This window comes from Pinus tabuliformis, chromosome 9, assembly GCF_031772625.1.
Source record: "Pinus tabuliformis cultivar Carrire ecotype Pingquan chromosome 9, CPIR1, whole genome shotgun sequence".
Taxonomy (NCBI): Eukaryota; Viridiplantae; Streptophyta; class Pinopsida; order Pinales; family Pinaceae; genus Pinus; species Pinus tabuliformis.
In genome coordinates this window covers 763,810,730-763,838,585 of record NC_142307.1, presented here as the reverse complement: position 1 = coordinate 763,838,585, position 27,856 = coordinate 763,810,730, and the positions used below count along the sequence as shown (strand labels likewise).

The window sequence follows — 27,856 nt, the reverse complement described above, 5'->3', positions numbered from 1 at the left end:
CTTCATAGGGTTGCTCCCCTTGAGGCTAGACTCCCTCTGAGCCTACATGAGCTTCATTGGCTCAATACTACAAGCACTCATCCTCCTGGATCAAATACCACTCGTGGAAATCCCTCCAATCTTGGATATGCAACATCATGATCCGATGAAGACTCTAGCCTACCAATATGAAGTTCGTCACATGAATCCATCTCAATCAACCTAATCTTGTCCATGCCAAAGTAATCCCTCAAGCTGTCCCAACCATCCATGACAAATCAACGAAATTCCATGATCAACAATCTACCCTACAACAAGTTCTTGTTCACCAAGCTCACCACCAATCCACCAGAACTCCCAGGCAATATCGCTATCAAGGCAGTCAAGATGACATATCCATGTCTTTAGTTAACCCTCTGCTCCATGATCTAGACACTTGTAAATCCTGATAAAGTTGGTTTGTTGTGCACACTCTGATTCATTGTCCCTTAAAGTATCTCAGATACCCTCTGATACCATTTTGATTTACACGGCCTTGGGTCTAGGTTAGAGTCTTAAAATAATTGATGCTACCAAACAAAAAATCTCAACCATAAACTACTTTGCAAAGAAAAATAAAATAGTACTAAATCACACATGCAAACCCAACTCCATTATATTAATCCAACTGATATAATACAACATTCTAGGGCTCCTGTACCAGGGATAATGGACCTCATATATCCAATAGCACAAGGTACAAATTGGGGCTTGGTGTCAGTCTATCGACAACCAATCTACCTTCAACAAGATATTCTAATCATCTGGCTGATGAAGTCGACTCTCTCATCTCCCCTTGGTCGTACCCTGTACTTGCCCATCCTGCGAAGCCTAGGTGAACTTTGGCTTGCTAGAAATTTTCTAGTAAACGAATCTTCGAGAGACTTTTGGATGGATTATTCTTTTGAACATATCTATTTCAATTTGAAATCATTGGGCAGTTACCTACTCTGCCCTTCCATTAAAATTAATGTGGAAATTTTTCTAACTTTATTCATACTTTGTGGATTGTAGTTTCATGTGCATATTTTTTGAAAGGATGGTGACAAATATCACCATTTAGCCTAGAGCTTCTTGGATCAGAATGATATAGAAATCTCTAAATGTTTGAACAATGAATATCCCCTTGTAATCATTTTTATTAGCTATTTGTTTATGATCAGTTGTGAGGACTTTTATGACTTTGCTTTGATTTTTTTTTTTTTGAGTTTATAATTACATGCATTATTTAATATATAGAAAATGTGTTTTTTCTTTCTATTTTTAATGAATATTAGTTATTATAAATAATATCATAATTTTATTATGAGACCGTTGTGTCTATATAAAGATCTAAACCTAGAGATCTATATTTTTGAAGATTGCTTCCATGTTTGAACACAAAAATGTAAACATGGAACTAGATTTATAAGATTACCCCCATTGTTTGAATATAATATTCTAAACATAGCATGCTCTTTATAGGGAAGCAAGTTTGATAAGGATTTTGAGTGATGCAGTAGTACTCAAAAAGAAAATGCTTACAGAAGTATACAATTTGACCATCTGAAGTATCACGTATCCATACCATTAGAATCCTCCACTCAACCCAACATCTAGGTTGTACTTCTTATGTTGGATAAGATTATTATTGCCTTATCTGCTTCAATTTCATTTCTAAGAGAAAACACTCAACTGTGATAAGAGCCAAGAAAGTAAGTTCCAAGTCTAGAAACTCTTTTTCCTAATATTCCAGTCGACACTTTGACTTAAAGTAATACCTCCTCATCTCATATGCTTCATTTCCTGGACAATTATGAAAATATATAAAGCCCACAATTCAAATTATCGGTCGCTAAATGCGGCTCTGCATATGAACATTTAATGAACATGTATGAGGTAACCCCTTATTGGTCTTTGGGTCTATCCCAACATGTCATCCATGATGTCTTCCTATTTCCTAAATTTTTTTCCCTCTATGCATAGAACTCTGATCCTACAAAGGCCTCTTTCATGTCTATGAATGGGTCCAAAGTCATATTCCCTATCAATTCCAAATCCATGGCAACAATGCCAGGGATATATAGTGGTTCCCATGCCTTATGCAAACAAATGAAAAGAAATTGATATTTATCCATAAACAAAACCTATATAAGAACTTTACTTCAAAATATATGGCATAAGGACCTCCCTCTACCAACCATACCTCCTCCTCATAGACCTAAACAATTTCCTAAGTGGGTTTAGGACTCTATCATAAATTTATCATTTATTGTTCAAGGAACAAAGATGATAAAATTGTGGATATCCCTATGCTAGCCATCTAGGACTTGTTCCATGGCCCACCAAACAAAGTCTGACTTTCATGTGTACAGATTCTATCTCTATGTCGATAAAGTAATAATTGTCAAATTTTGAGACAAAAAATGTTGAATTTCCACGACCTTGGGTCTATGTTAGAGTCTTAAAATCACTGACCCCACAAAACAAATAATATAAACTATAACATACTTTACACAATGAAATAAAATAATAGTAAATCACACAAGCACAAAATATAGACAACTTTTTAATTTTTAAACACAACTTCGTTATATTAATCCAATTGATATAATACAACAATCTAGGGCTCCCATACCAGAGATAATGTCCCTCATAAATCCAATAGTATAAGATACAAACTGGGGCTCACTGATGAAGTTGACTTTCTAAGCTCCCCTTGGTTGTACCCTGTACCTACCCAGTCTTGCGGCTCCTGATCTACAGTTCCTACCTCTATCAATGCTCCATGTCCATCTAGCATCCCCACACCTAAGAGACCCTTACACATGGCTTCTCATAGACTCCACCAATCTACCCTTTGTTCTGTAATAGAGGATATATTGCACAAATCTAGGAACCAACAACTTTTCCTCTCCTAAGTGTTGTGGGGAAAAGTATCCGATGCGGATGACCCTATCCCTACTCTAAAGGTGACAGTCTTTAGCAACAACTGAAAGTAAAGCTTTGATATTTTCCTTTATGAAAGTACAGAGAGAAGGAAGAAAAGATTAACCAACCTGGTGTCTTTCGCTTAGTCGATCCTTATCCTCTCTCTTTGTCTCTTGTTCCCAGCTCCTTGCTCTCTTTGCCGGTCCAGCTACACACAGATCCTGCACAAAACAAGAGAGGAAACTACAAGATACATGTACTCATAACTGATGCATGGATTAGAGTGAATCAAATATACAAGTAAATACAATACATCAATGCAATACAAGTATATAGGAGAACATGCAAAACTTTATTGATAGAAGTAACAGGGTTCTGAGAAGGTTACAACCATTGATGGCTCCAATCCAGCAGCACCTCCCCAGCAGCAAGAACTCTCCTCTTCACCTCTAGTAAAACAATCACCCAATAGCTCTAACTGTAAACCAACAGCACCTCCTTGCTTTACACAAAATTCCAGCCTCCTTAGACCTCATAGAAGAGTTCTATATATAGGAGAGAAGAAGAGAGGATGAGTCAGCTTGAGGCTGGCATAGAGCTGACTAGTGTCCTCTCCCTCTTCAGTTAATCTTCAGTTCTTGAGTCCACTTGGAGATCCTTGCTTACACATGGTGATCAAGTACCTCTTACTCATCACAAGGCGAATCTCATGAACCAAGTGTCAGTTTGGAAGCTTCCTGGGCAGTTGACACCTTGCAGGATGACTGTGCCACTTGGCCAATCTCGCCCAGCGCAGGTAGCCTTCATTAATCTTGACTTCCAGCGCAGGTACAAGGAGGGACAGTTGCATTCCAGCGCAGAAGCTCAGTGGAGCAGCTGACATGATCCAAAATAAGCCTGTTTTGAAGTGTTTTCAGGTGGAGAACTGATTGGAAGTGCTGTTGTTTGATGACCTTGTTCTTTTAGGGGTAAGAACAACATGTTTAGGGACTGAGGATCCCTGTAATTATTGACATTTCATGCTCCATGCTGCGAGGCACAAAAATGTCTATAACACTAAGACACAATCCAACCACCATCGAAGGGGAAATCTCTAAATCTCCTTGTTGATGTCCTCTTGCCTCTCATTTTATGTACCTATTATCAACTTGTATTCTTGGTAGACTTCCCAATAGTCCACATGGACTCCTTCAAAGAACTACTAAGGTTTCCTCAAGCTTCCCATCAAGCTGATCTAAGCACTGGTCAAACTATTTGACCCAACATCCCTCCAAAGGCACTGCTGTGAGATGTTTACACTTGTTTTTTGTAACTTTCCTGGTTATGGCACTTACTATAGCCCTAAATCCACTTGGAAGTCCTCAAACAAGCCCTTCAAGAGCTGCGACATACCTTAATAAGGCTCCTCCTTTGCCATGTTGCCTCCTAGGGAATAGTCCACCCTTGATAGCCCTTACGCAACTCCTGGTTGTGTGCTATGCCTTGTAACCTAGCAACAACCCCTCCAAACAATGCCCAAACACCCTCCAAAAGCAACGTCCTTTCCTTTGATGAACTCGTCATCACATAACGCCTACTCGACCCTCAAAACAACAACTTGGATATCCCAAAGGCATTCCACACTAGCCTCCTTACTTGGCCTCCCCTGTAGACTTTGAACTCTCTCCTACACATTGTCTAGGCCTCTTATTTTGATGTGGATAGGGCTAGATAATCTCCTCTCTCCACCAAGTACTTCTATTGAGAAGATGTTTCACTAATGGATACCTATAACACATAAAATCACCCTTTATTTATAGCTAATAAAGGGTATCCAACTAATTAGTGAAGAGACACATCTATTGGCTAATTTTACTTCAAGCCTACATGAATTGAAAACCAATCATTATTTGCCAACTTAAAAAAATCATTTGTCCACTTATACAACTTAGAATTTGATGTTTCTCAAAGTATTGGATTCTCCTTTCCCCTCGCTATCATCTCATGCCATCACGTGTAGAAATGTGCTTTCAGAATCACCCGAAACATGATTGGGTGCAAAACCCGAGGCTTGTGTTCTAAGCCCACAAGCCTACTTGTCGTGCTTGAAACTCTAGCCCTCAAACACTAGTGCTTGGAGTAACTCCCAAGCTACACAAAAAAATCAACACTCCCTCTCAGTGAGGGAGGTACTTCCAAGACTAGGAAGTAACCCGTGCATCATCATCCAAACATGACACTAGCCCATATGGCATCCATCACTGCAACATACCTCGTACAATGAATTTGACAATCTCGGTAGTGCCTCTACCTCATCATATCTAAACCTAAAGATCCAAAACCTTCATAGGGTTTCTCCCCTTGAGGCTAGACTCCCTCTTATCCTACATGATCTCCATTGGCTTAGTACTGCAAGCACTCATCCTCCTGGACCAAATACCACTCATGCAAATCCCTCCAATCTCATATATGCAACATCATGATCTGATGAAGACTCTAGCCTACCAATATGAAGTCCATCACATGAATCCATCTCAATCAACCTAATCTCGTCCATGCTAAAGTAATCCCTCGAGCTATCCCAACCATCCATGACAAATAAACAAAAGTCCATGATCAACAATCTACCCTACAACAAACTGTTGTTCACCAGGCTCACCACCAATCCACCAGAACTCCTAGCCAATCTCGCTATCAAGGAAGTCAAGATGACATCTCCATGTCTTCCGATGAACCCTCTGCTTCATGATCTAGACACCTGAAATTCCCTCTGAGTTTCTTCTCTATGCACACTCTGATTCACTATCCCTCAAAGTAGCTCAGATACACTCTGATACCATGTTGAATTTACATGACCTTGGGTCTAGGTTAGAGTCTTAAAATCATTGAGGCTATCAAACCAATAATCTCAACCATAAACTACTTTGCACATTGAAATAAAATAGTAGTAAATCACACATGCACAAAATATAGACAACTTTTTAACTTTTCAACCCAACTTCGTTATATTAATCTAACTGATGTAATACAATAGTCGAGGGCTCCCGTACTAGGGATAATGGCCCTCATATATACAATAGTACAAGATACAAACTAGGGCTTGGTGTCAGTTCATCGATGACCAATCTACCATCAACAAGATACTCTGACCATCTGAATGATAAAGTTGTCTCTCTCATCTCCCCTCATTCATACCCTGTACATGCCCTGTCCTATGCCTCCCGATTTTCATATCCTACCTATATCAATGCGCCAATTCCATCTAGGCACTGAATCTCGATTATCTAATCTTCTCTCTTGTTTATCATTTATCCATCAATGGATTAAAACATTGAGACTCTTGTCGATTTTTTCACAACTCCACTTGTGAACAACTCTCAACTCCCCACTGTTTCTCCTTAGCTACATAGGGACTTCACCCACTATGGTCTTCCTGCCTTGCACCAATGAAGACCAACATATGGAATGGAGGGCTTCCACCTATCACTGTAAGATTTCCATATCCCAAAATGAACACGGGCTAGGAATACTTCCCATCATTTGCTATAGAAGTCCTTCTCCACACATAAGTCTCGGGCTCTACAAACTCCTCTTGTATGATCATAACCTTGAGTTCCACAACTGCTTCTCTCGCAACTACCTTTGTCCATCAAGGTGTTTCTCATCGGACTCCAACTTGGACACTATCATTCTATCCTCTAGCAGACCATAAGTGCCCAATCACATCCACACTGGGTCTCCTCTCACGCTTCCGTCCAAAATTCCACGAGAGACCAAGTCTACATTTTAGCATCTTCACCTATTCCTTAGGAGACCCTTACACATGACTACCCATAGGCTCCACCAATCTGCACTTTGTTCTACAATAGAGGAGCTATCGCAAAAATATGGACACCAACAAGTTGTACTCTTCTAGGACACAATCCAACCACCATCCAAGGGGACATCTACAACTCTCCATGTTATTGTCCTCTTGTCTCTCATCTGATGTGCTTGCTGTCACCTTGGCTACTTGGTAGACTTCCCAACAGTCCACGTGGGATCCTCCATACAACTCCTAAGGTTTCCTCAAGCTACCCATCAAGTTGATCCAATCACTGGTAGAACTCTTTGACCCAACGTGCCTCCAAAAACATTGCTATATTGATGTTTTCACTTGTTGTTCCTAACTATCCTGGTTAGGGCACTTACTACATCCCTAAATCCACTTGATGGTCCCCAAACAAGCCCTTAAAGGGTTGAGACATACCTTAAGAAGGCTCCTCCTTCGCCACTTTGCCTCTTTAGGGCATAATCTTCCCTTAACAAACATTACATAGCTCCAGGTTGTGTGCTATGGAATGCGACCTATCACAACAACCCTCCTACGGCACTGGTCTCTCCAAACAATGCCCAAACACCCTCCAACAACAACGTCATTGCCTCTCATGAACTCAATATCACACCAAGCCTACTCATCCTCAAAAAAAAACCTGGATAGCCCAAATACATTCTGCACTAGCCTCCTTACTCATCCTTAAAATCATCCTTGAATCTTAATTGCCTCAACTTACTTTTCTTCTCTTTCTCACTTTCTTTCCCACAATTCTCATAATTATCTCCAAGGCTGAAGGGGTTGATTTAGAAATCCATGTAATGAGAGCTTCCTCTCGAAAGTATTTTTACTTTATCATCTTCAACATTTTCCTGGGAGTGACAATAGGTGGCACCTAGTTTGAGTCCCTCAAGGCGGTTGAAAAGTAACCCAACTTAATTGTTACACTACTTGGAAATTATCTTCCTCCCAATGTGACATACTTCATTAGTTTTATTTCTCTCAAGTACGTTGGGTTTCCCTTCCCTTTGAATTTCATGAAACCCTATTCTAGTTCCCAATATTTGAAATAATTCATTGTTGGTTTGTTATTAATTTCCTATATATATGAATTATCGTTTAAAACATGTTTTTTTTAGGCTACATCCTTGAAATTTCTCACTTGGTGCCACTAGCAATATCATCAAGAGGAGATTTCTTTGTAAGACTGAAGCATTGGTACAAGAGGCTTGGGCTCTTTAATCGAAGAGATGGAAGGATGAAAAGGGTTTTTAGAGGGATATGTCTTGTGTGAGGAGTTAGGCGCTGAATTTGAGTAGTCAATAGGAAGAGTCGAAGAACCAAGGGTTTTGGAGAGAGGGGTCTAGATTGGTTTTGAGGAGCACAATCATGGACTACCCTTTTGGTCTTAGAACTCAGTTTTTGTAGGTACACAAAATTTGAGCAGTTAATAGGAAGAGTCAAAGAACTAAGGGTTTTAGGGAGAGAGGGGTCATAACTAGTTTTTAAGATCCAATCATGGACTCCCATTTTAATCTCAAAATCGAGTTTTTGCAAGTAACTAAGGGTTTGTAAAAAAAATTCAAGAGTGGATGAATTATAATGTTCAGATTCAGATAAGTGTTTCAATAGATTGAGTTTATTCTTTTCACATTATTCAATAAGCATCAAATATTGCAAGGATATAAATTTGATAAGAGAGTTAGAGTCAGATATAGACTTACTTGTTATATCCTCATTGCTAGAAATGGATGTAGCCAAAAGTTCTTTGCCAAGGCTAGGTGAGTCGGTGGGCTCAAGGAAGTTTTTTCCCTCCACATATTTTTCAACGACCTTTGTTGCAACAACCTTTGATGGGTTTTCGCCACTTGTGCTTGGGTAGATGTTTGATTCATAAGGGGGATGTCTAGAAGCTGAAGATTTCTCATCAACCAAAGTAACAGTGCTTAAGTTCAAAACTTATGCAACACCTCTATCCACCTCTCTCACCACCTTAGAGGATAAGGGGACTGACCACCAAGCTCCAGAAACTTTATCCACCTTTTACGCTGCCTCAGAGGAGAAGGGGACTGGTCGCCAAGCTCCTGAACCTAGATTCACCTTTTTCACTAGCTCAGAGGAGAAGGGGATTGACTTCCAAGCTCCAGAGACAACATAGGAGAGAGTTGAGCTTTTGGGGTGCCCGTTGAAGGAAAGTTCTGCTTGAATTTTATGTGGGTTTTGAGTTCCATAGCAAAATCAAGGAGGAGTGGTAGAAGAGCCAGCCAAGTAACCTATTCGACTAAAGAAAACCCCAATAGTCGTGTTGTCTTTGTCAAAATGGAATAGGAAAACCAAATATTTGGAAAATCCATTTTTAACCTTGGACACATTGGAAGAGCCCATTTGGGTTTCACCAAGAGTGATCGAGTTACAAAACCTTAATGATACTAGAAGAACCACCATGTGTTTTTAACAATCTACCAAGGGCACTAATTGCTGAGAGTCGGTGTGAATAGAAAGATAATGGAGTTATATAACTCATGAGAAACCTTGAAATTTTATTCAGTAACGTGGTATGTGATTGTTTAGTAATTTAAGACAAAATGTCATAAAAAAATGTGTTAAATTACTGAGTGATAGTTGAGACGAAAATGTTGAGATAAGATGACAGTTGAGATGAAACAATTAAGACCAAATGACAATTTTAAGATGAAATTACCATTTCGTCTTAAATAAATGTATTAAAAACCCTATTCATGTAGTAGTTCATGTAGATGTGATAACAAGAAATATGAGAAAATACACTTTCTATATGTAGATTCTCCTCTAAATAGACAATAAGGCATGACTGTGGATGTTTGAGTCTCATTGAACCGATTTATGACAACCATGGATTCTCCAAAAATATTTAAGGAATGACAATAATTTTCAATAGCAAATAGTAGGACGAATTTTAGAGATAGCAACTTTATAAAGTTTTTGATGTTCCTAAAGATAAAAAACCACTCCTCCCCCACAGTCACCACTACTAAGGAGTTCCCCATTGAAATAAGGCCAAGGAGAGGAAGTATCGATTACTTCAGCTGAAATTTTTCGAGGTGCATGGGTAGAATCTAAGGAAATTAAAAGAGAGAAAATAAAAATCACCTGAGTATCCACCCTATCAGAGGATGATAGTTTTTTTCTGCAAAATAGACTTGATTCTGGCAATCCGCACAACCAACAAATAAGTGGTGGAATATTCCTAAAATATTTTACACCTATATGCTCACACCAAAATTTCCATGCTTCAGGATAAGACTCCCCTTTCTAGAATGTTTCAATGCCAATATTATTTCTACAATCTTCCCATACCCCAAATGTTAAGGGGAAAGTCAAAAATACGTTCTCCACAAATTCGTCATCATTTTTATAGAGAGTACACTAGTTGGGTACTTTTTTATGTCACTTCATATTTTCACTAGTGGGGATTTTTTTCAGTGAGACACTAGATGAAAACCTAATCCTTCGTTGGACATCTCAATTTCCAAATTTTATTCCTCCATTACACCTGATCCTATGACCTACTAGCATTGATTAGGTGAAGGTATCTAGTATTGGGAGTGTATTCCCCAAAAGAAGAGAAAACCCAACATAATTAATCCTCCATATTTTTGAGTTGCACATTTGATAAATTTAAGGTAGTTGTATATTTTTAACATTGTTCATCAAAAGCATATGAAGTATTCAATTTTATTGCATCTGCCTAACCTTGAACCCAACTGGATGTGAGGGTATTATCTACCACCTGGTTAAGTATTCTCCTTTCATTCCTATTGAGTAAATTTACCAAAAAATAACAAAAATTAAGTAAATTATAACCTTCTTTATTTATTTATTTTTGTATTTTTTGTTAGGTTATGTGAGTCATAATATGACTGTATGCCTAAATTATGGCTTGAGTAGCCATGGCCCATAGGAATCTAATTTGTCAAAATCAATTAGGGATCATAGCTATCCTAGGCAACACTAGCCCTTAGTATGGTTGGATTTTTTCCCATGGATTTTTATACCAGTGACCTTTACATGATTGAGTGCCTTAACAAAACACCCATTTGACTGTCTACCATATGCACCATGGCCCTCATTTAAATTATTATTATTATTATAAAAAAATAAGAAACATATTAGTTAAACATATATAAATTTCAAAAAAAATGTAAAATGATTAACTTGTAAACAAGATTTGTTACAATATCTTCGATGAATACCATGAATTATCAATAAGATATGTCAAAAAAAACTAAAAACAAAATCATCTCAAAAATAAATCATAAGTCATTTCCATCCTGCACGCACGCACACACACACGCACACGCACGCACGCACACACACACACACACACACACACACACACACACACACACACACACACACACACACACACACACACACACACACACACACACACACAATAAAAAAAGACATATTTTTTTTTTCCTTTATCATTACTAAAAATATTATGTGAAAAATTCCTAAAAATTAAATCTATAATATCTATTCATTGATTATTAATAATTAAATTAAAATTATAAAAATTATATTTTAAAATAAATAAATATATCTATAATTTTTTACTCACTTAATACCCTTAAAATTAATAAATACTATAAATTCAATCTTTTAATCATTTCTTTCTAAATTCTAATGATTTGAAATATTAAAAATTATAACAATATTTAGTTATAAATTAAAAAAAAGTACTCACTGAAATTTATATAAAATAATTACGCTATAAAGCATTTCCCTTTGAAATGAACTCTCCTGTGGTCCATGTTGTCTTCGCTATGCACCATAATATTAGGTGTTGGACAATTAAAAAGTTTCCCACCGTTGATCTAATAACAGATTCTTCTCATAACTGACTCCATACCGCTCAACAGACTCGCCAAAGACCCGGTCGATGCCTCTGAAATCGAAAGGTTATTGTGTAATTTGTGGCAGGATTTATGTTGCTAGAGAATATGTTACATTCAATCTTGCTAAATGATCATAATATCCATCCATGGCTTTCCCTCATAATCCCAATGGCAAGGCTATCGACATCGATCTTGGAACCACTTACAAGTTGTGTGAGTGTTTAGGATGGTTATCATGACAAAGTGGATATCATTCCTAATGATCAGGGCAATTAGATTACTCCTTCCATGGTTGCCTTCACAGAAAATGAATGCCTCATCAGAGAGCCTCCCAAGAATCAAGTCGCTTCCAACCCTGCGAACAATGTTTTTAATGTCGAGAGGTTGATTGGCTGACGTTTCTCTGATTCCTCTGTCCAAAATGATAAGAGCCTTTGTCCCTTTTCTATTGTTTGTGAATCCAATGATAACCCCTTGATCCTAGTAACTTTTAATGGAGAAGAGAAAACCTTTGTGGCCAAGGAAATATCTTCAATGGTATTGCTTAACATGAAAGAAATCACCCAACCATACCTAGGTTGTCAACTTACTCCTTACTGCTCAACTGACTCGCCAAACACCTGGTTGATGCCTCTGAAAATGAAAGGTTAGTGTGTAATTTCTGGCAGGATTTATGTTGCTGGAGGCTCTATGAGGAGAGAGGTTACTGTGCAATTTCTAGCAAGATTTATTTTGCTAGAGAATAAGTTACATTCAATCTTGCTAAATGATCATAATATCCATCCATGGATTTCCCTCATAATCCCAATGGAAAGGCTATCAGCATCGATATTGGAACCACTTACAGTTGTGTGGGTGTTTGGGATAGTTATCATGACAGAGTGGATATCATTCCCAATGATTAGGGCAATCAGATTACACCTTCCATGGTTGCCTTCACAGAAAATGAATGCCTCATCGGAGAGCCTGCCAAGAATCAAGTCATTTTCAGCCCTGTGAACATTGTTTTTGATGTCAAGAGGTTGATTGGTAGGTGTTTCTCTGATTCCTCTGTCTAAGATGCTAAGAGCCTTTCGCCTTTTCCTATTGTTTGTGAATCCAATGATAATACTTTAATCCAAGTAAATTTTAAGGGAGAAGAGAAAACCTTTGTGGCCAAGGAAATCTCTTCAATGGTATTGCTTAACATGAAAGAAATCACCCAAGAATACTTGGGTTCTCAACTGAATAAAGATATCATTATCGTTCTGGCTTATTATAACAATTCGCAGAGGCAAGCCACTATGTACTGAAATAAAATAATGAGGGAAATGGAGATTCTCCGAAGGGTGAATTCTCTAAAAATCGTGCAGTGTTATGGAATATTCGATCGAGGAGGAGAGATATCTTTTGTGTTGGAGTACATGGACGGTGGTAGCCTTGCATAGGTTCTTCAAGCCCACAAGAAAATCTGAGAACACTATTTAGGTAAGGTTGCCAAGCTGGTACTCAAGGGCTTGCATTACCTGAACGAGAACAAAATTGTTCACCGTGATATAAAGCCCTCCAATTTGCTGATCAACAAGAGAAGAGAACAACAATCTTGTGACCTGTATCCCCTCCTGCAGTCTCTTCTTTGGGTTTCTTATGAATAATCTGAGTAATTTTCTCAATGAATCTGTAAGGAAATCTCTTCTGTGGCCTTTTTCATTAAACACTTTTTCCAGGCGGGGACCAATATACAGTGGTTTTCTTAATGTATTGAGTTATGATATGTTAATTTTTTTTTGTTCTTCCAAGAAGCTTTGCATATCATTGTAGTTAACTTGCCTAGATATAATGAAACTCTGGTGTCTTTTCTTAGAAATAGTTGTAATAGTTTTCTGGACTTACCAAGTGGTAACATAAAACATTATGTTGTCAAACTCAACAAGTGGTAACATGAAAGATTATGTTGTCAACAATCCAATGCATCTAGATGGAGTCCAGTCGAGTAGAGGAGTACACTTATAGCCTTAATCAATGTGAAAATAAGATAAAATGAAAGTATTGGTATAGAATCTATAAATCAATTCCAAAGACTAGGTGATGCCTCTGAAAATGAAAGGTTACTGTGTAATTTCTCGTAGGATTTATGTTGCAGGAGGCTCTCTGAGGAGAGATACTTACAGGGAAGCCATTGTTCATGTAGAGGAATATGTGCATGACCTTGATTTATGGAGACCCATTGCAAATATACCTAGAAAGATATATGGTTGTTGCTGTGGATGGTATTTTTATGTAATCAGAGGGTTTAAGTTTGGTAAAAAGAACGATTTCTCATAAAAATCTTGTCAGACAAATTGTCCTTAATAAAATCTTGAGATTTTGGCATTTCTTATTACTACATTCGTGAAAGTAGATGAAATGAGTTTGTTTTTTATGCACATCAATAGAGCATATAAATATATGAAAGAGGTTCAATAGTTGTTCAACATAGTAAAATCCCAATTATTCCCTTGTTTTATTGACTTGGGTGCACTGCCTATTGAGCATAAAACACAAATAAAGGATTTTCCATTAGCAATTAAAGGGTTCTACAATTTGTAATTACAAATGTTAATCTATCTTCTAGTTTGAATTTGTCATAGATTTTAGCTTCTGATAATGCATTCTACAATCTATCTATTGGACAGCTAACAATTTTTTTCTTTCAAATAATTTTCTAAAATTTACAGGTCAAACTGTCTCAGTGTTAAATCTCATGTATTGCTATAAACTTGAAAACGTTTCCATGATAAGTACCTCAAAAACTTATATATATAAAATGATTAATCTGAAAAAGATTGTGAAGTTTTCTCTTCCAACTAATGAAACTTTCAGTGTACCCAAGTACTCGAGTTAAAAATATGTAAGTTTTATACCTCCAACTTAATTTAGGATTTACATCATGGAGAATAAGTTACGTTCAATCTCGCTAAATGATCACAATATCTATCCATGGATTTCCCTCATCGATCTTGGAACCACTTACAACTGTGTGGATGTTTGGGATGGTTATCATGACAGAGTGGATATCATTCCCAATGATCAGGGCAATCAGATTACTCCTTCCATGGTTTCCTTCACAGAAAATGAATGCCTCATCGAAGAGCCTGCTAAGAATCAAGTTGCTTTCAACCTTGTGAAAAATGTTTTTGATGCCAAGAGATTGAGAGGCAGGTGTTTCTCCAATTCCTTTGTCCAAGTTGATAAAAGCCTTTGGCCCTTTTCTATTGTTTGCAAATCCAATGATAACCCCTTGATCCAAGTAACTTTTAAGGGAGAAGTGAAAACCTTTGTGGCCGAGGAAATCTCTTCAATGGTATTGCTTAACATGAAAGAAATCACCCAAGCATACCTAGGTTGTGAAGTGAATAAAGCTATCATTACCATTCCCTCTTATTATAACAATTCGCAGAGGCAAGACACTAAGTACCGAAAGAAAATAATGAGGGAAATGGAGATTCTACGAAGGGAGAATTCTCCACAAATCATGCAATTTTATGGCATATTCAATCGAGGAGGAGATATTTCTTTTGTGTTGCAGTACATGGATGGTGGTACCCTTGCACAAGTTCTTAAAGCCCACAAGAAAATCTGAGAACACTATTTGGCTAAGGTTTCCATGTAGGTGCTCAAGGGATTGCATTACCTACACCGAAACAAAATTGTTCACCATGATATAAAGCCCTCCAATTTACTAATCAACAAGAGAAGAGAACAACAATCTTGTGACCTGTCTCCGCTCGTGCAGTCTCTTATTTGGGTTTCTTATGCATAATCTGAATAATTTTCTCAATGAGTCTGTAAGGAAATCTCTTCTGTGGCCTTTCGATCTGATTTCAAAAGGTTTCTTTTGTTTTTTCTTAGAACCGATTCATAGGATAAGGACTTCTATCAAGCCTAAATTTTGTCACTGTATTAAATTCACGGAATTTTCATTGATAAGCCTCCATGGTCATGGATCTGATACAATTTCCATCATTGCTTCTTCCACTGCATTGTATTTTTGTTCTTACAATTGTAGCTTTTTATTACTTGATGTATGCAGAGGATGGATTGGCTTGCATTCTTGTTCTTTAGTGTCCAATAATAGATAAGATTTATTTGAAAGGCCAATTTGTTTGGACCATGGAATCACCATTTTTATGTCTTTCCTTCATTATCTAAGCTTAAATGGCATTTGTCTAACTTTACACCATGAATTCACAATTGTTGTCACTGCTCAACTCATTTAGTTCAGTCTTTAATATCTGCTCTTATTTTTTTAAACTTTGTAACTCTCAGGATGTTATATTCAAGTTGTTTTGATGTCTTAGTTGTTGCTATAGGGCAACCATGCAAACAATTCAAGTGCAAATGATTTTCCTGATCATCAAAGGAACTTAATACATGTCCTACAAATTGTGTTCACCCATTCAATGATTTTCTTACTAACTTGATAAATATTCAATCATCGAAAAGAAAAATCTTGTCTAACAATCCCAAGATTTTGCCATTTCTTATTACTACATTCATGAAAGTAGATGAAATTAGTTTGTTTTTCATGCACATCAGTAGAGCATATAAATATATGAAATAGGTTCAATAGTTATTCAACATAGTAAAATCACAATTAATCCCTTGTTCTATTGACCTTGGTGCATTGCCTATTAAATAGATAGCACAGATAAAGGGTTTTGCATCAACATTTACAACTTTTGGTTTTGTCATTAAACACTTTTTCCAGGCGGGGACCAATATACAATTGTTTGCTTAATGTATTGAGTTATGATATGTTAATTTTTTTTTGTTCTTCCAAGAAGCTCTACTGCAGTTAACTTGCCTAAATATAATGAAACTCTGGTGTCTTTTCTTAGAAATAGTTGTAATAGTTTTTCGGACTTACCAAGTGGTAACATGAAACATTATGTTGTCAAACTTAGCAAGTGGTAACATGAAACATTATGTTGTCAACAATCCAATGCATCCAGATGGAGTTCAGTCAAGCAGAGAAGTAAAATTATAGCCTTAATTAATGTGAAAATCAGATAAAACAATAGTATTGGTATAGAATCTATAAATCAATTCCAAAGATCAGGCAATGCCTCTGAAAACGAAAGGTTACTGTGTAATTTCTGGAAGGATTTATGTTGCTGGAGGCTCTCTGTGAAGAGATTCTTGCAGGGAAGCCATTGTTCATGCAGAGGAATATGTTCCTGACCTTGATTTATGGAGACCCATTGCAAATATGCCTAGAAAGAGATATGGCTGCCTGGGTGCTACTGTGGATGGGATTTTTTATGTAATCAGAGGGCTTAAGTTTGGTAAAAAGAATGGTTTCTCATTACAACCTTATGCTTATGCGGGCTCTATGGATTCCTATGACCCCAAGACTAATACTTGGCTCAAGACCAAGGCCCTGCCAATGGGGGTTTGTGTGATTGCTTGTGCAGTGATGGGATCATATATTTATATGCTGTCAAGTCATGCAGTTGAATTTTCTTTCTGGAGATATGATACCATGAATGATTCATGGAGTCAGATTAAGCCTCCTCCTATTCCATCTCCTTTAAGGATGGAAAATGTGCTAAAATTCTCCTGTGTTGCAATGGGTACATGTGTTTATATTTTGCAAGTTGGAGGTTGCATTGATGATTTGCTTAGGAGAAGTGGGAGTTGTGCTAGAGCCCTGAATGAAGGGTTGGTGTTGATCTATGATTCTAAGTTGCATGAATGGGCTAGAGGACCTGATTTGCCTCTTCTTAATAATGGTGTTGTCTGTGCTGCGGTGGAGTGTTAGATCATTCCATAACTTAGGGTTCATATTAACCATGGCACCTAATTCTTTCTCTTCAATGGAAAGATGAATATGCTGATTTATTCTGTATTACCAGTCTAGAACTGTAACAGGATTCTCAGACATGAGCTCTATGAAGGATTCCCATTCTCTTCTCTGGGTTTATTATGCATAATCTAAGTAATTTTCTCAACGAATCTGTAAGGAAATCTCTTCGGTGTTCTTTCGATCTGACTTCACAAGGTAGTTTTGTTTCTGCTTAGAACCAGTTCATAGGATAAGGACTTCCATCAAGCCTAAATGTTGTCACTGTATTTTCATGGAATTTTCATTGTTAAGCCTCCATGGTCGTGGAACTAATACACTTTGCATCGTTGCTTATTCCTCTGCATTGTATTTATGTTCTTACAATTGTAACTTTTTCCATTGACCTCGGTGCACTGCCTATTAAACAAATAGCACAAATAAATTAGAAACTCAAGTATATAATTGAAAATATATAAATATGGAAACCCTGCAATGAATTCTCATCAAAATTGTGTGATTTCATAGTTGATGGGGTGAGATTAAAGAGCACTAAGATTAGATTTTACCAAGCATGAGAATGGGCTTTGGGAAGTAGAGAATGGATACATAAAAAATAATAGAAAGATATCGTAGATTTCTAAAGCGTTAAGTAGATAAATATATAGTTAATTAACCAAGACCCATCTAAAAATAGGAAAGTTTCACCTAGCTCTTGGCCTTCATATCTTCAACATATTCTAATACCCTTATAGTTTAGGGTGAAAACAAACATGAAGTACACAATCCAAGAAGTGTGCTTCCTCATGGAATGGTGGCAATGCTTTGACATTTGAAATGGAATCATGCAGATGCTTTATAATAAAGCAACAACTCACTTGTCAACGTGTTCGCCTTAAGGAAAAAACAAAAATTAGTGGTAGTGTATGGCACAATAGAATAGAAGCTATAACCCATTACTCTTAATCTGCATCTAGAAAATAGTCGTGTTAGGAACCTTGAAAACTCTTGCATATCTCTCACCACTTGCACACAAATTCTAGCTCTACTTTGCAAGAAATTAGAATGGAAACAGATCGATCAAAGTACAAACCTAAGACTATGAAAGTGATAGAGACATGATAAACCTCAAACAGGAATAAGGTAAAAGAAGAGGATATTGAACCATCAAAATAAGTAAAATTAAAAATGATGGACCCCAAAAGATTCTAGCTAAGGAAAATGAGCAAGAGGGTAAACTCAACAAACAAAACCAACGCGAAGAGGTCACTAGCGAGAATAGACAGGCTTAGTGATTTTTCGCAATGACCAACAGAGAGAGGAGGGCCACAAAACATGTGGTTTAGAAATTCGAAGGCCACAATCCTCACACTTGCTTTGATACCATCTTGAACAAAAAAAAAGATCAGAATCTGTGATAATGTTCTGAGTAAAAAATTATTGGGTTGTGTAGTGGATGGCATCTCAAAGAGGTACAGTCCACTATGAAATTCCAACAAGCAAAGGGGTCGATATTGGCTTGCAACTTTGGGTAAATATTTCATCAAAAGACAAAATGTAAGTACCTTTGTTTCTAACAAGATAATTTATTTAAGATTCTCTATTTCTAATTCAGTTACCGACTTACAAGGCATTGGTTTTCTTTTTTGTATAGGATTGAACCTGCATATCAAGAATTGGAAGGTAAAGACATACCAAAGGTTGAGAAAGATGGTGTTAGAGCAGTTGTCATAGTTGGAGAAGCTTTGGGCATTAAGTCCCCTGTATACACCCGAACTCCAACAATGTTCTTAGATTTCACAATGAAGCCAAGAGTTGTTCTTCATCAACCTGTTCCAGAGGGTTGGAATGCATTTGTCTATGTTTCAGAAGGAAAGTAAATTTTTGGATATATTATAATAAAACACCCCCCAACCATAGTCAGAGGTGGACCCTCTTTACCCTTCCTTTTGATTAAGAATTCTTTTTATTCTCAACCACCTAATTATTTCAAGTTACTTATTGGGAGGGGGCTTGATTGAGTATTCCAGGAAGGGACTAGAGCCTGGGATAAGGCTATTCACGCTTAACAATTAGGTGCTTCATTAGGTGCCACAAATATGGTCCAGTTAACAATTTTGTGATACATAGAGGTGGTCTACGAATTCATGGGAGAATAGGTTCTTTTGGCTACCATTATAAAGGATGAACATAAAGAGCTGACCTTTGAACTGTAAATTATGGATAAAGGGCACAACATGTGGGAGAATAATGAGTTATGAGAAATAGTGAGGAAATAGAGAGGACTTCAGGCTCATGGTAAGGCACAAAATACAAAGGTGGATCGAGAGAAGTAAACTACTGCTCATCGGTGAATAAGGATTTAGAGGTAGTTTTCCATCGTAACACCTTACAATCGATAGTAGTTTGTAAGGGCTTTGGAAGAGAGTGGTCTCTCAGCTCTGTTTCTCTAGGGCTTTCCCTTTCTTGTGTGTGTTCCATCTGGACTACTTGTTGTAGGGAATTTCTTGAGGATTTCATGGTGAAGGGTCTCTTGTCCTAGTTTTTGTCCTATGTTAAGGATGCACAAGGTGTTTGTAGCCTTCTCCTTATTTCTCTTGAATTGTGGCTCTCATTCTGGAATTGTATTTTTCAGCATGGTTTGGTTGGCAAAGTTTGGGGCTCTGAGCATAGACATGGAAAATAGAGAGGTATTGGAATTCAACAAGACTCTAAGGAGACACAAGGAATATATTCAATCTAACAGGACTTCATTGTTCTCTTTGTCTCTCAATGTGCATCTATAGTGAATTTTCTGATTCAACAAAAACAGAGGCTTGACAATTTGGATGTCTAATATAGTTTGTTGCAGAATTTGGCACTCATCTTTGAAAGGACCCCCTCTCCTTAGCATCAAACAACAAAGTCTCAGTTAATTATGCTTGAGGTGACTTCAATGTAGAAGAGACGATTCACCAGCTAAAAGAACTCGGAGATATCAAATATGATCTTTATTTTCTAGCTTTGAATGACCTTTTAATTTCTAATTTTTATACCACGATCCTTATCAAATCTATGCTTTATGGTGTTTCCTGCACCATCTGGTGCAAATGCTAGTTAACATACAATCAATAATTTGTAGAGAAGCGAATCAGGGCCATACCTAATTCTTTGTAGATGTTTGAAGAGAAAAACAACTCTAGTTTTTATCAAGAATATAAGGTTTAGCATCTAGAACCTTATATATATATATATATATATATATATATATATATATATATATATATGATAAAGTGAAACAAAATGATGAAAATTGTGTTCAATATTCTTGTACATAAATTTTGTGTAAAAAATTATGTGATTATCCAAAAAAATAACCAAATATATAAATTTGTATCTAAATTAAGTTATTAATAATTTATAAATAAATACCATATTTAAAAAATAATAATATAAATATAAATATAAATTTATACTAATCAATCTTCGAAACAATTCTTGTATCATATTAACGTGCTCAAGATTACTAACCACAACTATAATATATTTTCAATTACTAAATTTTGGCAATTTTAAATAATGTGTTTGCAAATAAATATATGAAATGTCTTATCTCGTATATTTTTCCTAAAACTAATATTTCATATTCGTACCATATTTTTTTGGAAAAATCCAAGTTTTTTTTCTATTTAAAGAAACTGTGCAGTGAAATGTATATAAAGGTTATCTTATCTCTTATGTTTTCCTTAAAAATATATTCAAATAAGTCGTCCATGAATTCAACCGAATATTTGCCAACCTGATAGTGAAAGTTGTGATGTTATAGCTGCAGCATAGAAGAACAACGGCAATTTTAATTTGTTTGCTACTTCATGTTTTTGGCAAATATAATCGGAGGGCCATATTGTGACACGTGTGTCGAAGGATCGTTTAGGTTTGAAAAGAGTAATGAAAAACTCGAGCCAGTTTTGGACGGGGATGAAGGAAATAATCATCAAAGTCATAAAAGAATTTGCAGAAATGAAACAGTGTGAATGCCCACCTCTTATTTAGCAATATGAATTCCATTTTCTTTTAATTCTGAAGTACATTTTCCATTTTCCTAACAATGAATCACTTATAGTAACAATATGAAATCCATTTTCTTTTAATTCTTAAAGTATATTTTCTATTTTCTTTTGAGGAATCAAGACTTGCGGATGTAGCAAGACAGAGAAGGACAAAAGTTTAATGGTCTTGAAGTAGTAGTTATTTTTTTCAATATTATTGAATAGTTAAATAAGATTATCATATGTGACATTAACAATAAATGAATGTAGTGAGATTAAACTAAATTGGACTAAGTGAAATATAATTAGGATATTTAGATGGACGGTTTTGACACCTAGATTTTGCAACACCCCCCTTAATTACAAAAACATAAAAATTTAATTAAAGTGTCCACTGGTCTATGTCTCACCTACCCTTACAATTTAAAAAAAAGTTACAATTTCCTTTTTTTTCTTCAAAAAGTTACAATTTCCTTTTTTTTGTTCATTTGCTTCCAGATCATATAGCCTCTAAATTGTTTCAACATTTTCCTTTTGTTGTATCTTTGAAACCTTAGTTTCTTCATTTGCTTGTGTAGGTCTTCCATCGTTCCAAGTTGTTTAAGCATGTCTTCTACTTCTTCAAAAAATGACTTGTATGTGAGCTGCTACATCTATGTTTCACCTACACTTAATATGTGGGTTGCTACGTCTATGTCTCACCTATACTTAAAATTTAAAAAAAAGTTACAATTTCTTCTTTTTTTTTCCTTTGCTTCCAGATCATGTAGCCTCTAAATTGTTTCAACATTTTCTTTTTGTTATATCTTTGAAACTTTAGTTTCTTCATTTGTTGGTGTAGGTCTTCCATCGTTCCAGGTTGTTTAAGCATGTCATGTACTTCTTCAAAAAATGACTTGTATGTGGGCTGCTCCCACATACTATCTTCTGTAATGTGTTTTTTCATCATTAATTTGTTGCAACATAAGATGAGAATACAATTTTATCTCTTCAAAACTCCAAAATTTCATTGTTGTGTTCATCATACATGATGTCTTCAACATTCATTTTTGCATCTCCTATGTAGACCTCATCTAAACATGGTGTTGCAAGCCATGCCTCAAGGAAATCTAACTCTTCTTCATAATCGTCTTGTTTACCTGCACATTGAAAATCAATGGTAAGTGTAAAAACATCTGCATAACCACATTGATATTGTTCCTTTTGCTCTGCAATGAGAGCTTTTTCTTTATGGGCTTCCTTTTTTGCCTTCTCCTTTATCTCTTCAACTTATTTATTAACTTGTGCTGGTTGTCTTCCACCTCGTTTTCAGACTCAAGTGGGCTTCTCTTAACGAATAACATTATGTTGATACGATGTTTATGATGTTTTTGTTGCATCATCTACAACCATTCATCATTAGGTAACAAATATTCATTAAATTTAACATCAACAAATTGAATAACTGGATTAACCATAACACTGGATGGAATCACCAAATTGTCATAGGAAGCTCTGTTGCTGAAATCACCAAACTGTCATAGCATATCGTGTTGTTAGAATCATCAAATTGTCATCTGCAAAATTTGTTGCTAGATTTACCAAATCCTCATCCACTTGCCGTTGTGTGTAGTGGGATTCACTAGCATCTATGTGCTCCTTCTTTGCTTCTTCTACAAATTCTTCACAGACTTCATCCATTTGTGGTTGAGCACAGTGGGATTCAACAGACTTTTCAATGCACACTAAAACACCTCTCAAAGGGTATATAAGGCTTCCTTGGTTGTTTTGGCATTTGAAATGAGGGGACAAATGTTGTCATCTACAGATTCTTTTATGCATTTTAATGTGAAGGCAACATGTTTCCTCTTCACTTTCAATTTTTCAAAAAACCTTCATACATGATTAGTTGCTACTTAGACTTTCTTAGTCTCTTTTGTTTTCTATAATAACTTCTATACTCTTACTGACAAATAAATCTACAATTTTCTAACACTTTCAAAAACTCTTTCTTTACCCCAAAAAAAAAATATTAAACACCTTCTTTGTTTAGGATAGAACCTTTCTTAAAATAATTTCACCACACTTTGGGCTTTAAAGTTATTACATGATTTTACCTTGAAGCCCCATTAAAATGTTTCATAAATCATTGTATGAAGCCACACTTCGTTTCCCGTATGAAGCATTTCATATAAAATCTTTTCCAAAATCGAAAAATACTATAGGGATAAAGATTATGGACGAAAAACCATGAGATAAAATAATTTTCATCGGAAAATAATATGCATCCCATAATTTCCTGTGCTCGGCTTTCCGTGCATAGTGTACCGACGCACCTGTCAATAAGTCAGTCTGCGTTAGTGTTCTGGAAAGTGTCTGAGGGTAACGCGGCCAGTACGAAGGTAGTACAGATGCTGGCGTTACTGCCGGTCGTCTTTTTTCGGTTGTGTGCTGCTCACGCAAATGTCTTGTTGCTGCTAGTCCACATGTTACATTACCTAACCAATCTCATTACAAATTCACAATTCGGATCTACTTTCACATATACTCTATGTCACGTTTTAAATGATCCTCTCCGATTTCAACAGAGATTAGTAAAGATGACAGATAGCGACTTGTCCTTCGGCATGACCAGTTTGTCCACACTTCTCTGCTGCTCTATTATGGGGTTTTACGCAAGGAAAGCTCTGATGCTATGGCAGAGTGAAAAAAGGTGGAGTAAAAGTTACTCTTTTTAATATTATTAAACAAATAAATAAGATTAATAAGATATATTAATAATAAATAATGGTGAGAAATGAATTAAGATATTTAGATGAATAATTTTAAAACATGTAGTTGGAATTGTTAAGTGTAAATGCAGGATTTTAAATCTTTTTACACTGTCATTAGTTTCTAGTTCTCCATCTAAATTACATGCATGATTCTAAATCTTTTTATACCACCAATAGTTTCTAGATTTCCATCTAAATCATATGCAAGATTCCAGTCCTTCTTCACCGTCTATAAATTCGTAATTTCTCTGGCCAAGGAATGGAAGCCAAGGTCTAGGCATGTTACGTAATGCAAAGTAATTTCTGTTCTCCAATGATTGTTTTATCTATTCTGTTGTTTCTGATTGAGTAATTTTGTTGTTTCTCCATTTGTCTGTCTTTGAAATTATTCTTTGCTTTTGCCGTCTAAATCTGTAAGTATAAATCTTTTGTGTGTTATATATGATCTATTGTGTGTTATGTATCCTCTGAACTAACAACTGGTATTAGAGCTAGGGTAGAATATCCATTGTGCAAGCCGTTTAGTGCCATCGCCTTACTCTGGCAGCGTTCATTAAAACGTTAGTTGTTACCTCTGGAGCTTTTGAAGGATCTGTCCAGGAAACCGGAAATTGCTGCAAAGAAGAGAGTCCAGGAAAAGGATCTGTTTAGGAAATAGCAAAGCCGCGGGCATATGGTGAAATGTGCCATGAAGCTTAAAACATGGAGTGTGTAAGTGCTTTACGTGGAGTGCGCAATTATTTTTTTTTCAAGCTTGCACGTATACAAACCAACATATGTATGTGTGAAATGTGAAAAGGTTAAAACATTATATATGTTTTTATATTTACATAATTATATGTTGGAATTTTGAAAAGTATATTTTAAAAAGGAACAAGAATTTTGAATAGGGTATTTTAAAAGGAGGAAAGTCATTATTACTAAATTTTAAAGAGTAATAATTAAAGTTTTTTTTAAGTGGAGTTTTTGTTTTTGGGCATCAATATATTGAAAATGGAGATAACAGTTACAGATATGGAGAAGTTGAGCGGGGCTAATTTTACCCTATGGAAATCACAGATGGAGGATACACTGATTTTGAATGATCAATATTTGCCGATTGAGGGCACAACAAAGAAACCTTCATCGATGACAAATGAAGAATGGAATAAGCTAGATAGAAAGGCGATTGCAACAATCTGCGAATATCTAGCAAAGAATGTGTATTTCAATGTGTCCAGAGAAAAGACGACTGAAGGATTATGGAAGAAGCTCCATGATCTATATGAGAAGAACACGACATCAAACAAAGTGTTCTTGATGAAGAAGCTTTATAATCTCAAAATGAAAGAAGGTGATTCAGTTGTTGAGCACTTGAATGCATTTAATATTATTACTAATTAGCTTGCCTCTGTTAAAATCATTTTAGATGATGAAATTAGAGCTATTTTGCTAATGTGTTCTATGCCAGACAGCTAGGAAAATTTAATTGTAGCTATGAGCACTTCAACAACTGTAGGGACCTTGAAGTTTGATGATGTCAGCAATAGTTTAATGAATGAGGAACTGTGATGCAAGTCAATTACGGAAAACTAGGGAGGAGAAGCTCTAGCTCTAGGTGATCATGGTAGGAGAATGGATCGAGGCCAACAAGGGCGATCAAGATCGAGAGGTCGATCAAAATCAAGAAGAGGAAGGATCATCTGCTTTCATTGTGGCAAACCCAAGCACATGAAGAAAGAATGTTGATTTTGGAAGAAAGGACAAAAGGATCAGAGACCATCTAATACAAATCACAAGTCATCCAACACAAATGAAGGTGAGACTACTACTATATCCATAGATGGTGATGTGTTGTTTACTGTTTCAGTAGAGGATGCATGTGCATATACATCTAGCATAGCTTTGATTGGATCCTTGACTCTGGGGCATCTCACCATGTAATCCCTTGCAAAGATAGTTTTGTTTCATATAATCCTAGTGATTATGATAAAGTGCATTTGGGGAATAATCATTTTTGCAGTATTGTTGGAGTGGGAGATGTTCAGATCAAGATGAAAGATGGACAAGATATATTGTTGAAACAAGTTAGGCATGTACTAGAAATGCGCATGAGTTTAATCTCTATGGGATGACTGGATGATGAAGGCTATTCCACAAGCTTTGGAAAAGGAGGTTGGAAAATTAGCAAAGGAACATTGGTTGTGGCCAAAAGACCCAAGATAGGAACATTATACACATTGAAGACACTGATAAGAAAATCAGATTTGGCTGCTGTCACAAAAGAAGGAAATTCAGTAGATCTGTGGCATAAGCGTTTGTGTCACATGAGCGAGAAGGGCTTAAAAATCCTTATTGGTAAAAATTTATTGCCAGGTCTGAAATCCTACAATCTTGATCTTTGCGAGCATTGTATATATGGTAGACAAAGAAGGGTTTCATTCCTTAGAGGTGGCCATGACAGAAAGAAAAATGTGTTAGAATTGGTACACTTAGATGTGTTTGGGCCTGTTAACATCAAATCATTAGGAGGAGCATCATATTTTGTAACATTTATAGATGATGCATCTAGGAAGGTTTGGGCATATCCTATGAAAAATAAAAGTGAAGTGTTTGGAATATTTCAAAAATTTCATGTTGTTGTTGAAAGAAAGACTAACAAATTGCTCAAGTGTTTAAGAATAGAGAATGGTGGAGAATATTTCTCAAATGCATTTAAGGAATATTGTAACAAGGCATAAAGCATGAGAAGATTGTGCCTAGTACTCCTCAACATAATGGTGTCGCAAAAAGGATGAATCACACCATTATGGAAAAGGTATGAAGTATGTTGTCCAATTCTGGTTTGGAGAAGAATTTTTGGGCTGAAGCAGTCAGGACCGCTTGCTACTTCATAAATAGATCTCCAACTACAGCCTTGGATGGCGGTATCCCTAAAGAAGTTTGGACTGGTAAGAATTTAAATTATTCTCACTTGAAAATCTTTGGATTTGAAGCATTTGTACATATTCCCAAAGAAAATAGAACTAAGCTAGATGATAAATCCATGAAATGCATTTTTTGAGGATATGGGGATGAAGATTTTGGTTATCGTCTATGAGATCCAGTCAAACATAAAATTATTAGAAGCAGGGATGTTATATTTAATGAGTCAGAAATGTTCAAGAGGATTGTATGTGAGTTGGAGGTCAAGAAGGTTATTGACAGGTTTGAAAAGCAGCAAGAAAACATACCACCAATACAAGAAAATGAACAGCAAATTCAGGAGCATGAAGAACAACAAGTGGAAAATGATGAACAACAAGAAGAATGAATCTTGCAGTAACCTTTATAGGAGATTCAACCTGATAATGCACCACCACAATTGGTTCACAGATCTTCTAGGCCTCAACAAAGGTATCGTCCTTCAAACTATATTTTGTTCACTGATGAAGGTGAGCCTAATTGTTTTCAAGAAGCCTGTAAAGTTGAGCACAGTGAAGAATGGAAGAAAGCAATGGAAGAATAAATGAACTCTTTGCTGGAAAATAAAACATGGGAGTTGGTAAACCTCCCAAAAGGTAGAAAGGCTCTACAAAACAAATCGGTTTACAGGATTAAGCATGAAGGCTATAAAGAAAGGCTGGTGGTGAAAGGTTTTGCCCAAAAAGAAGGTATTGAATTCACTGAAATTTTCTCACCTGTTGTTAAGA

General features: G+C 36.2%; 3 pseudogenes; all 3 read left to right on the top strand.

Moving 5' to 3' along the window:
• Nucleotides 1-12,386: 12,386 nt before the first annotated feature.
• LOC149150969 (heat shock 70 kDa protein 18-like) lies at nucleotides 12,387-12,893 on the top strand (annotated as a pseudogene).
• A 1,616-nt stretch (nucleotides 12,894-14,509) lies between these two features.
• LOC149150968 (uncharacterized) lies at nucleotides 14,510-15,202 on the top strand (annotated as a pseudogene).
• A 1,482-nt stretch (nucleotides 15,203-16,684) lies between these two features.
• On the top strand, nucleotides 16,685-17,383 carry LOC149150967 (F-box/kelch-repeat protein At5g26960 pseudogene; annotated as a pseudogene).
• The last annotated feature ends 10,473 nt before the right edge of the window (nucleotides 17,384-27,856 follow it).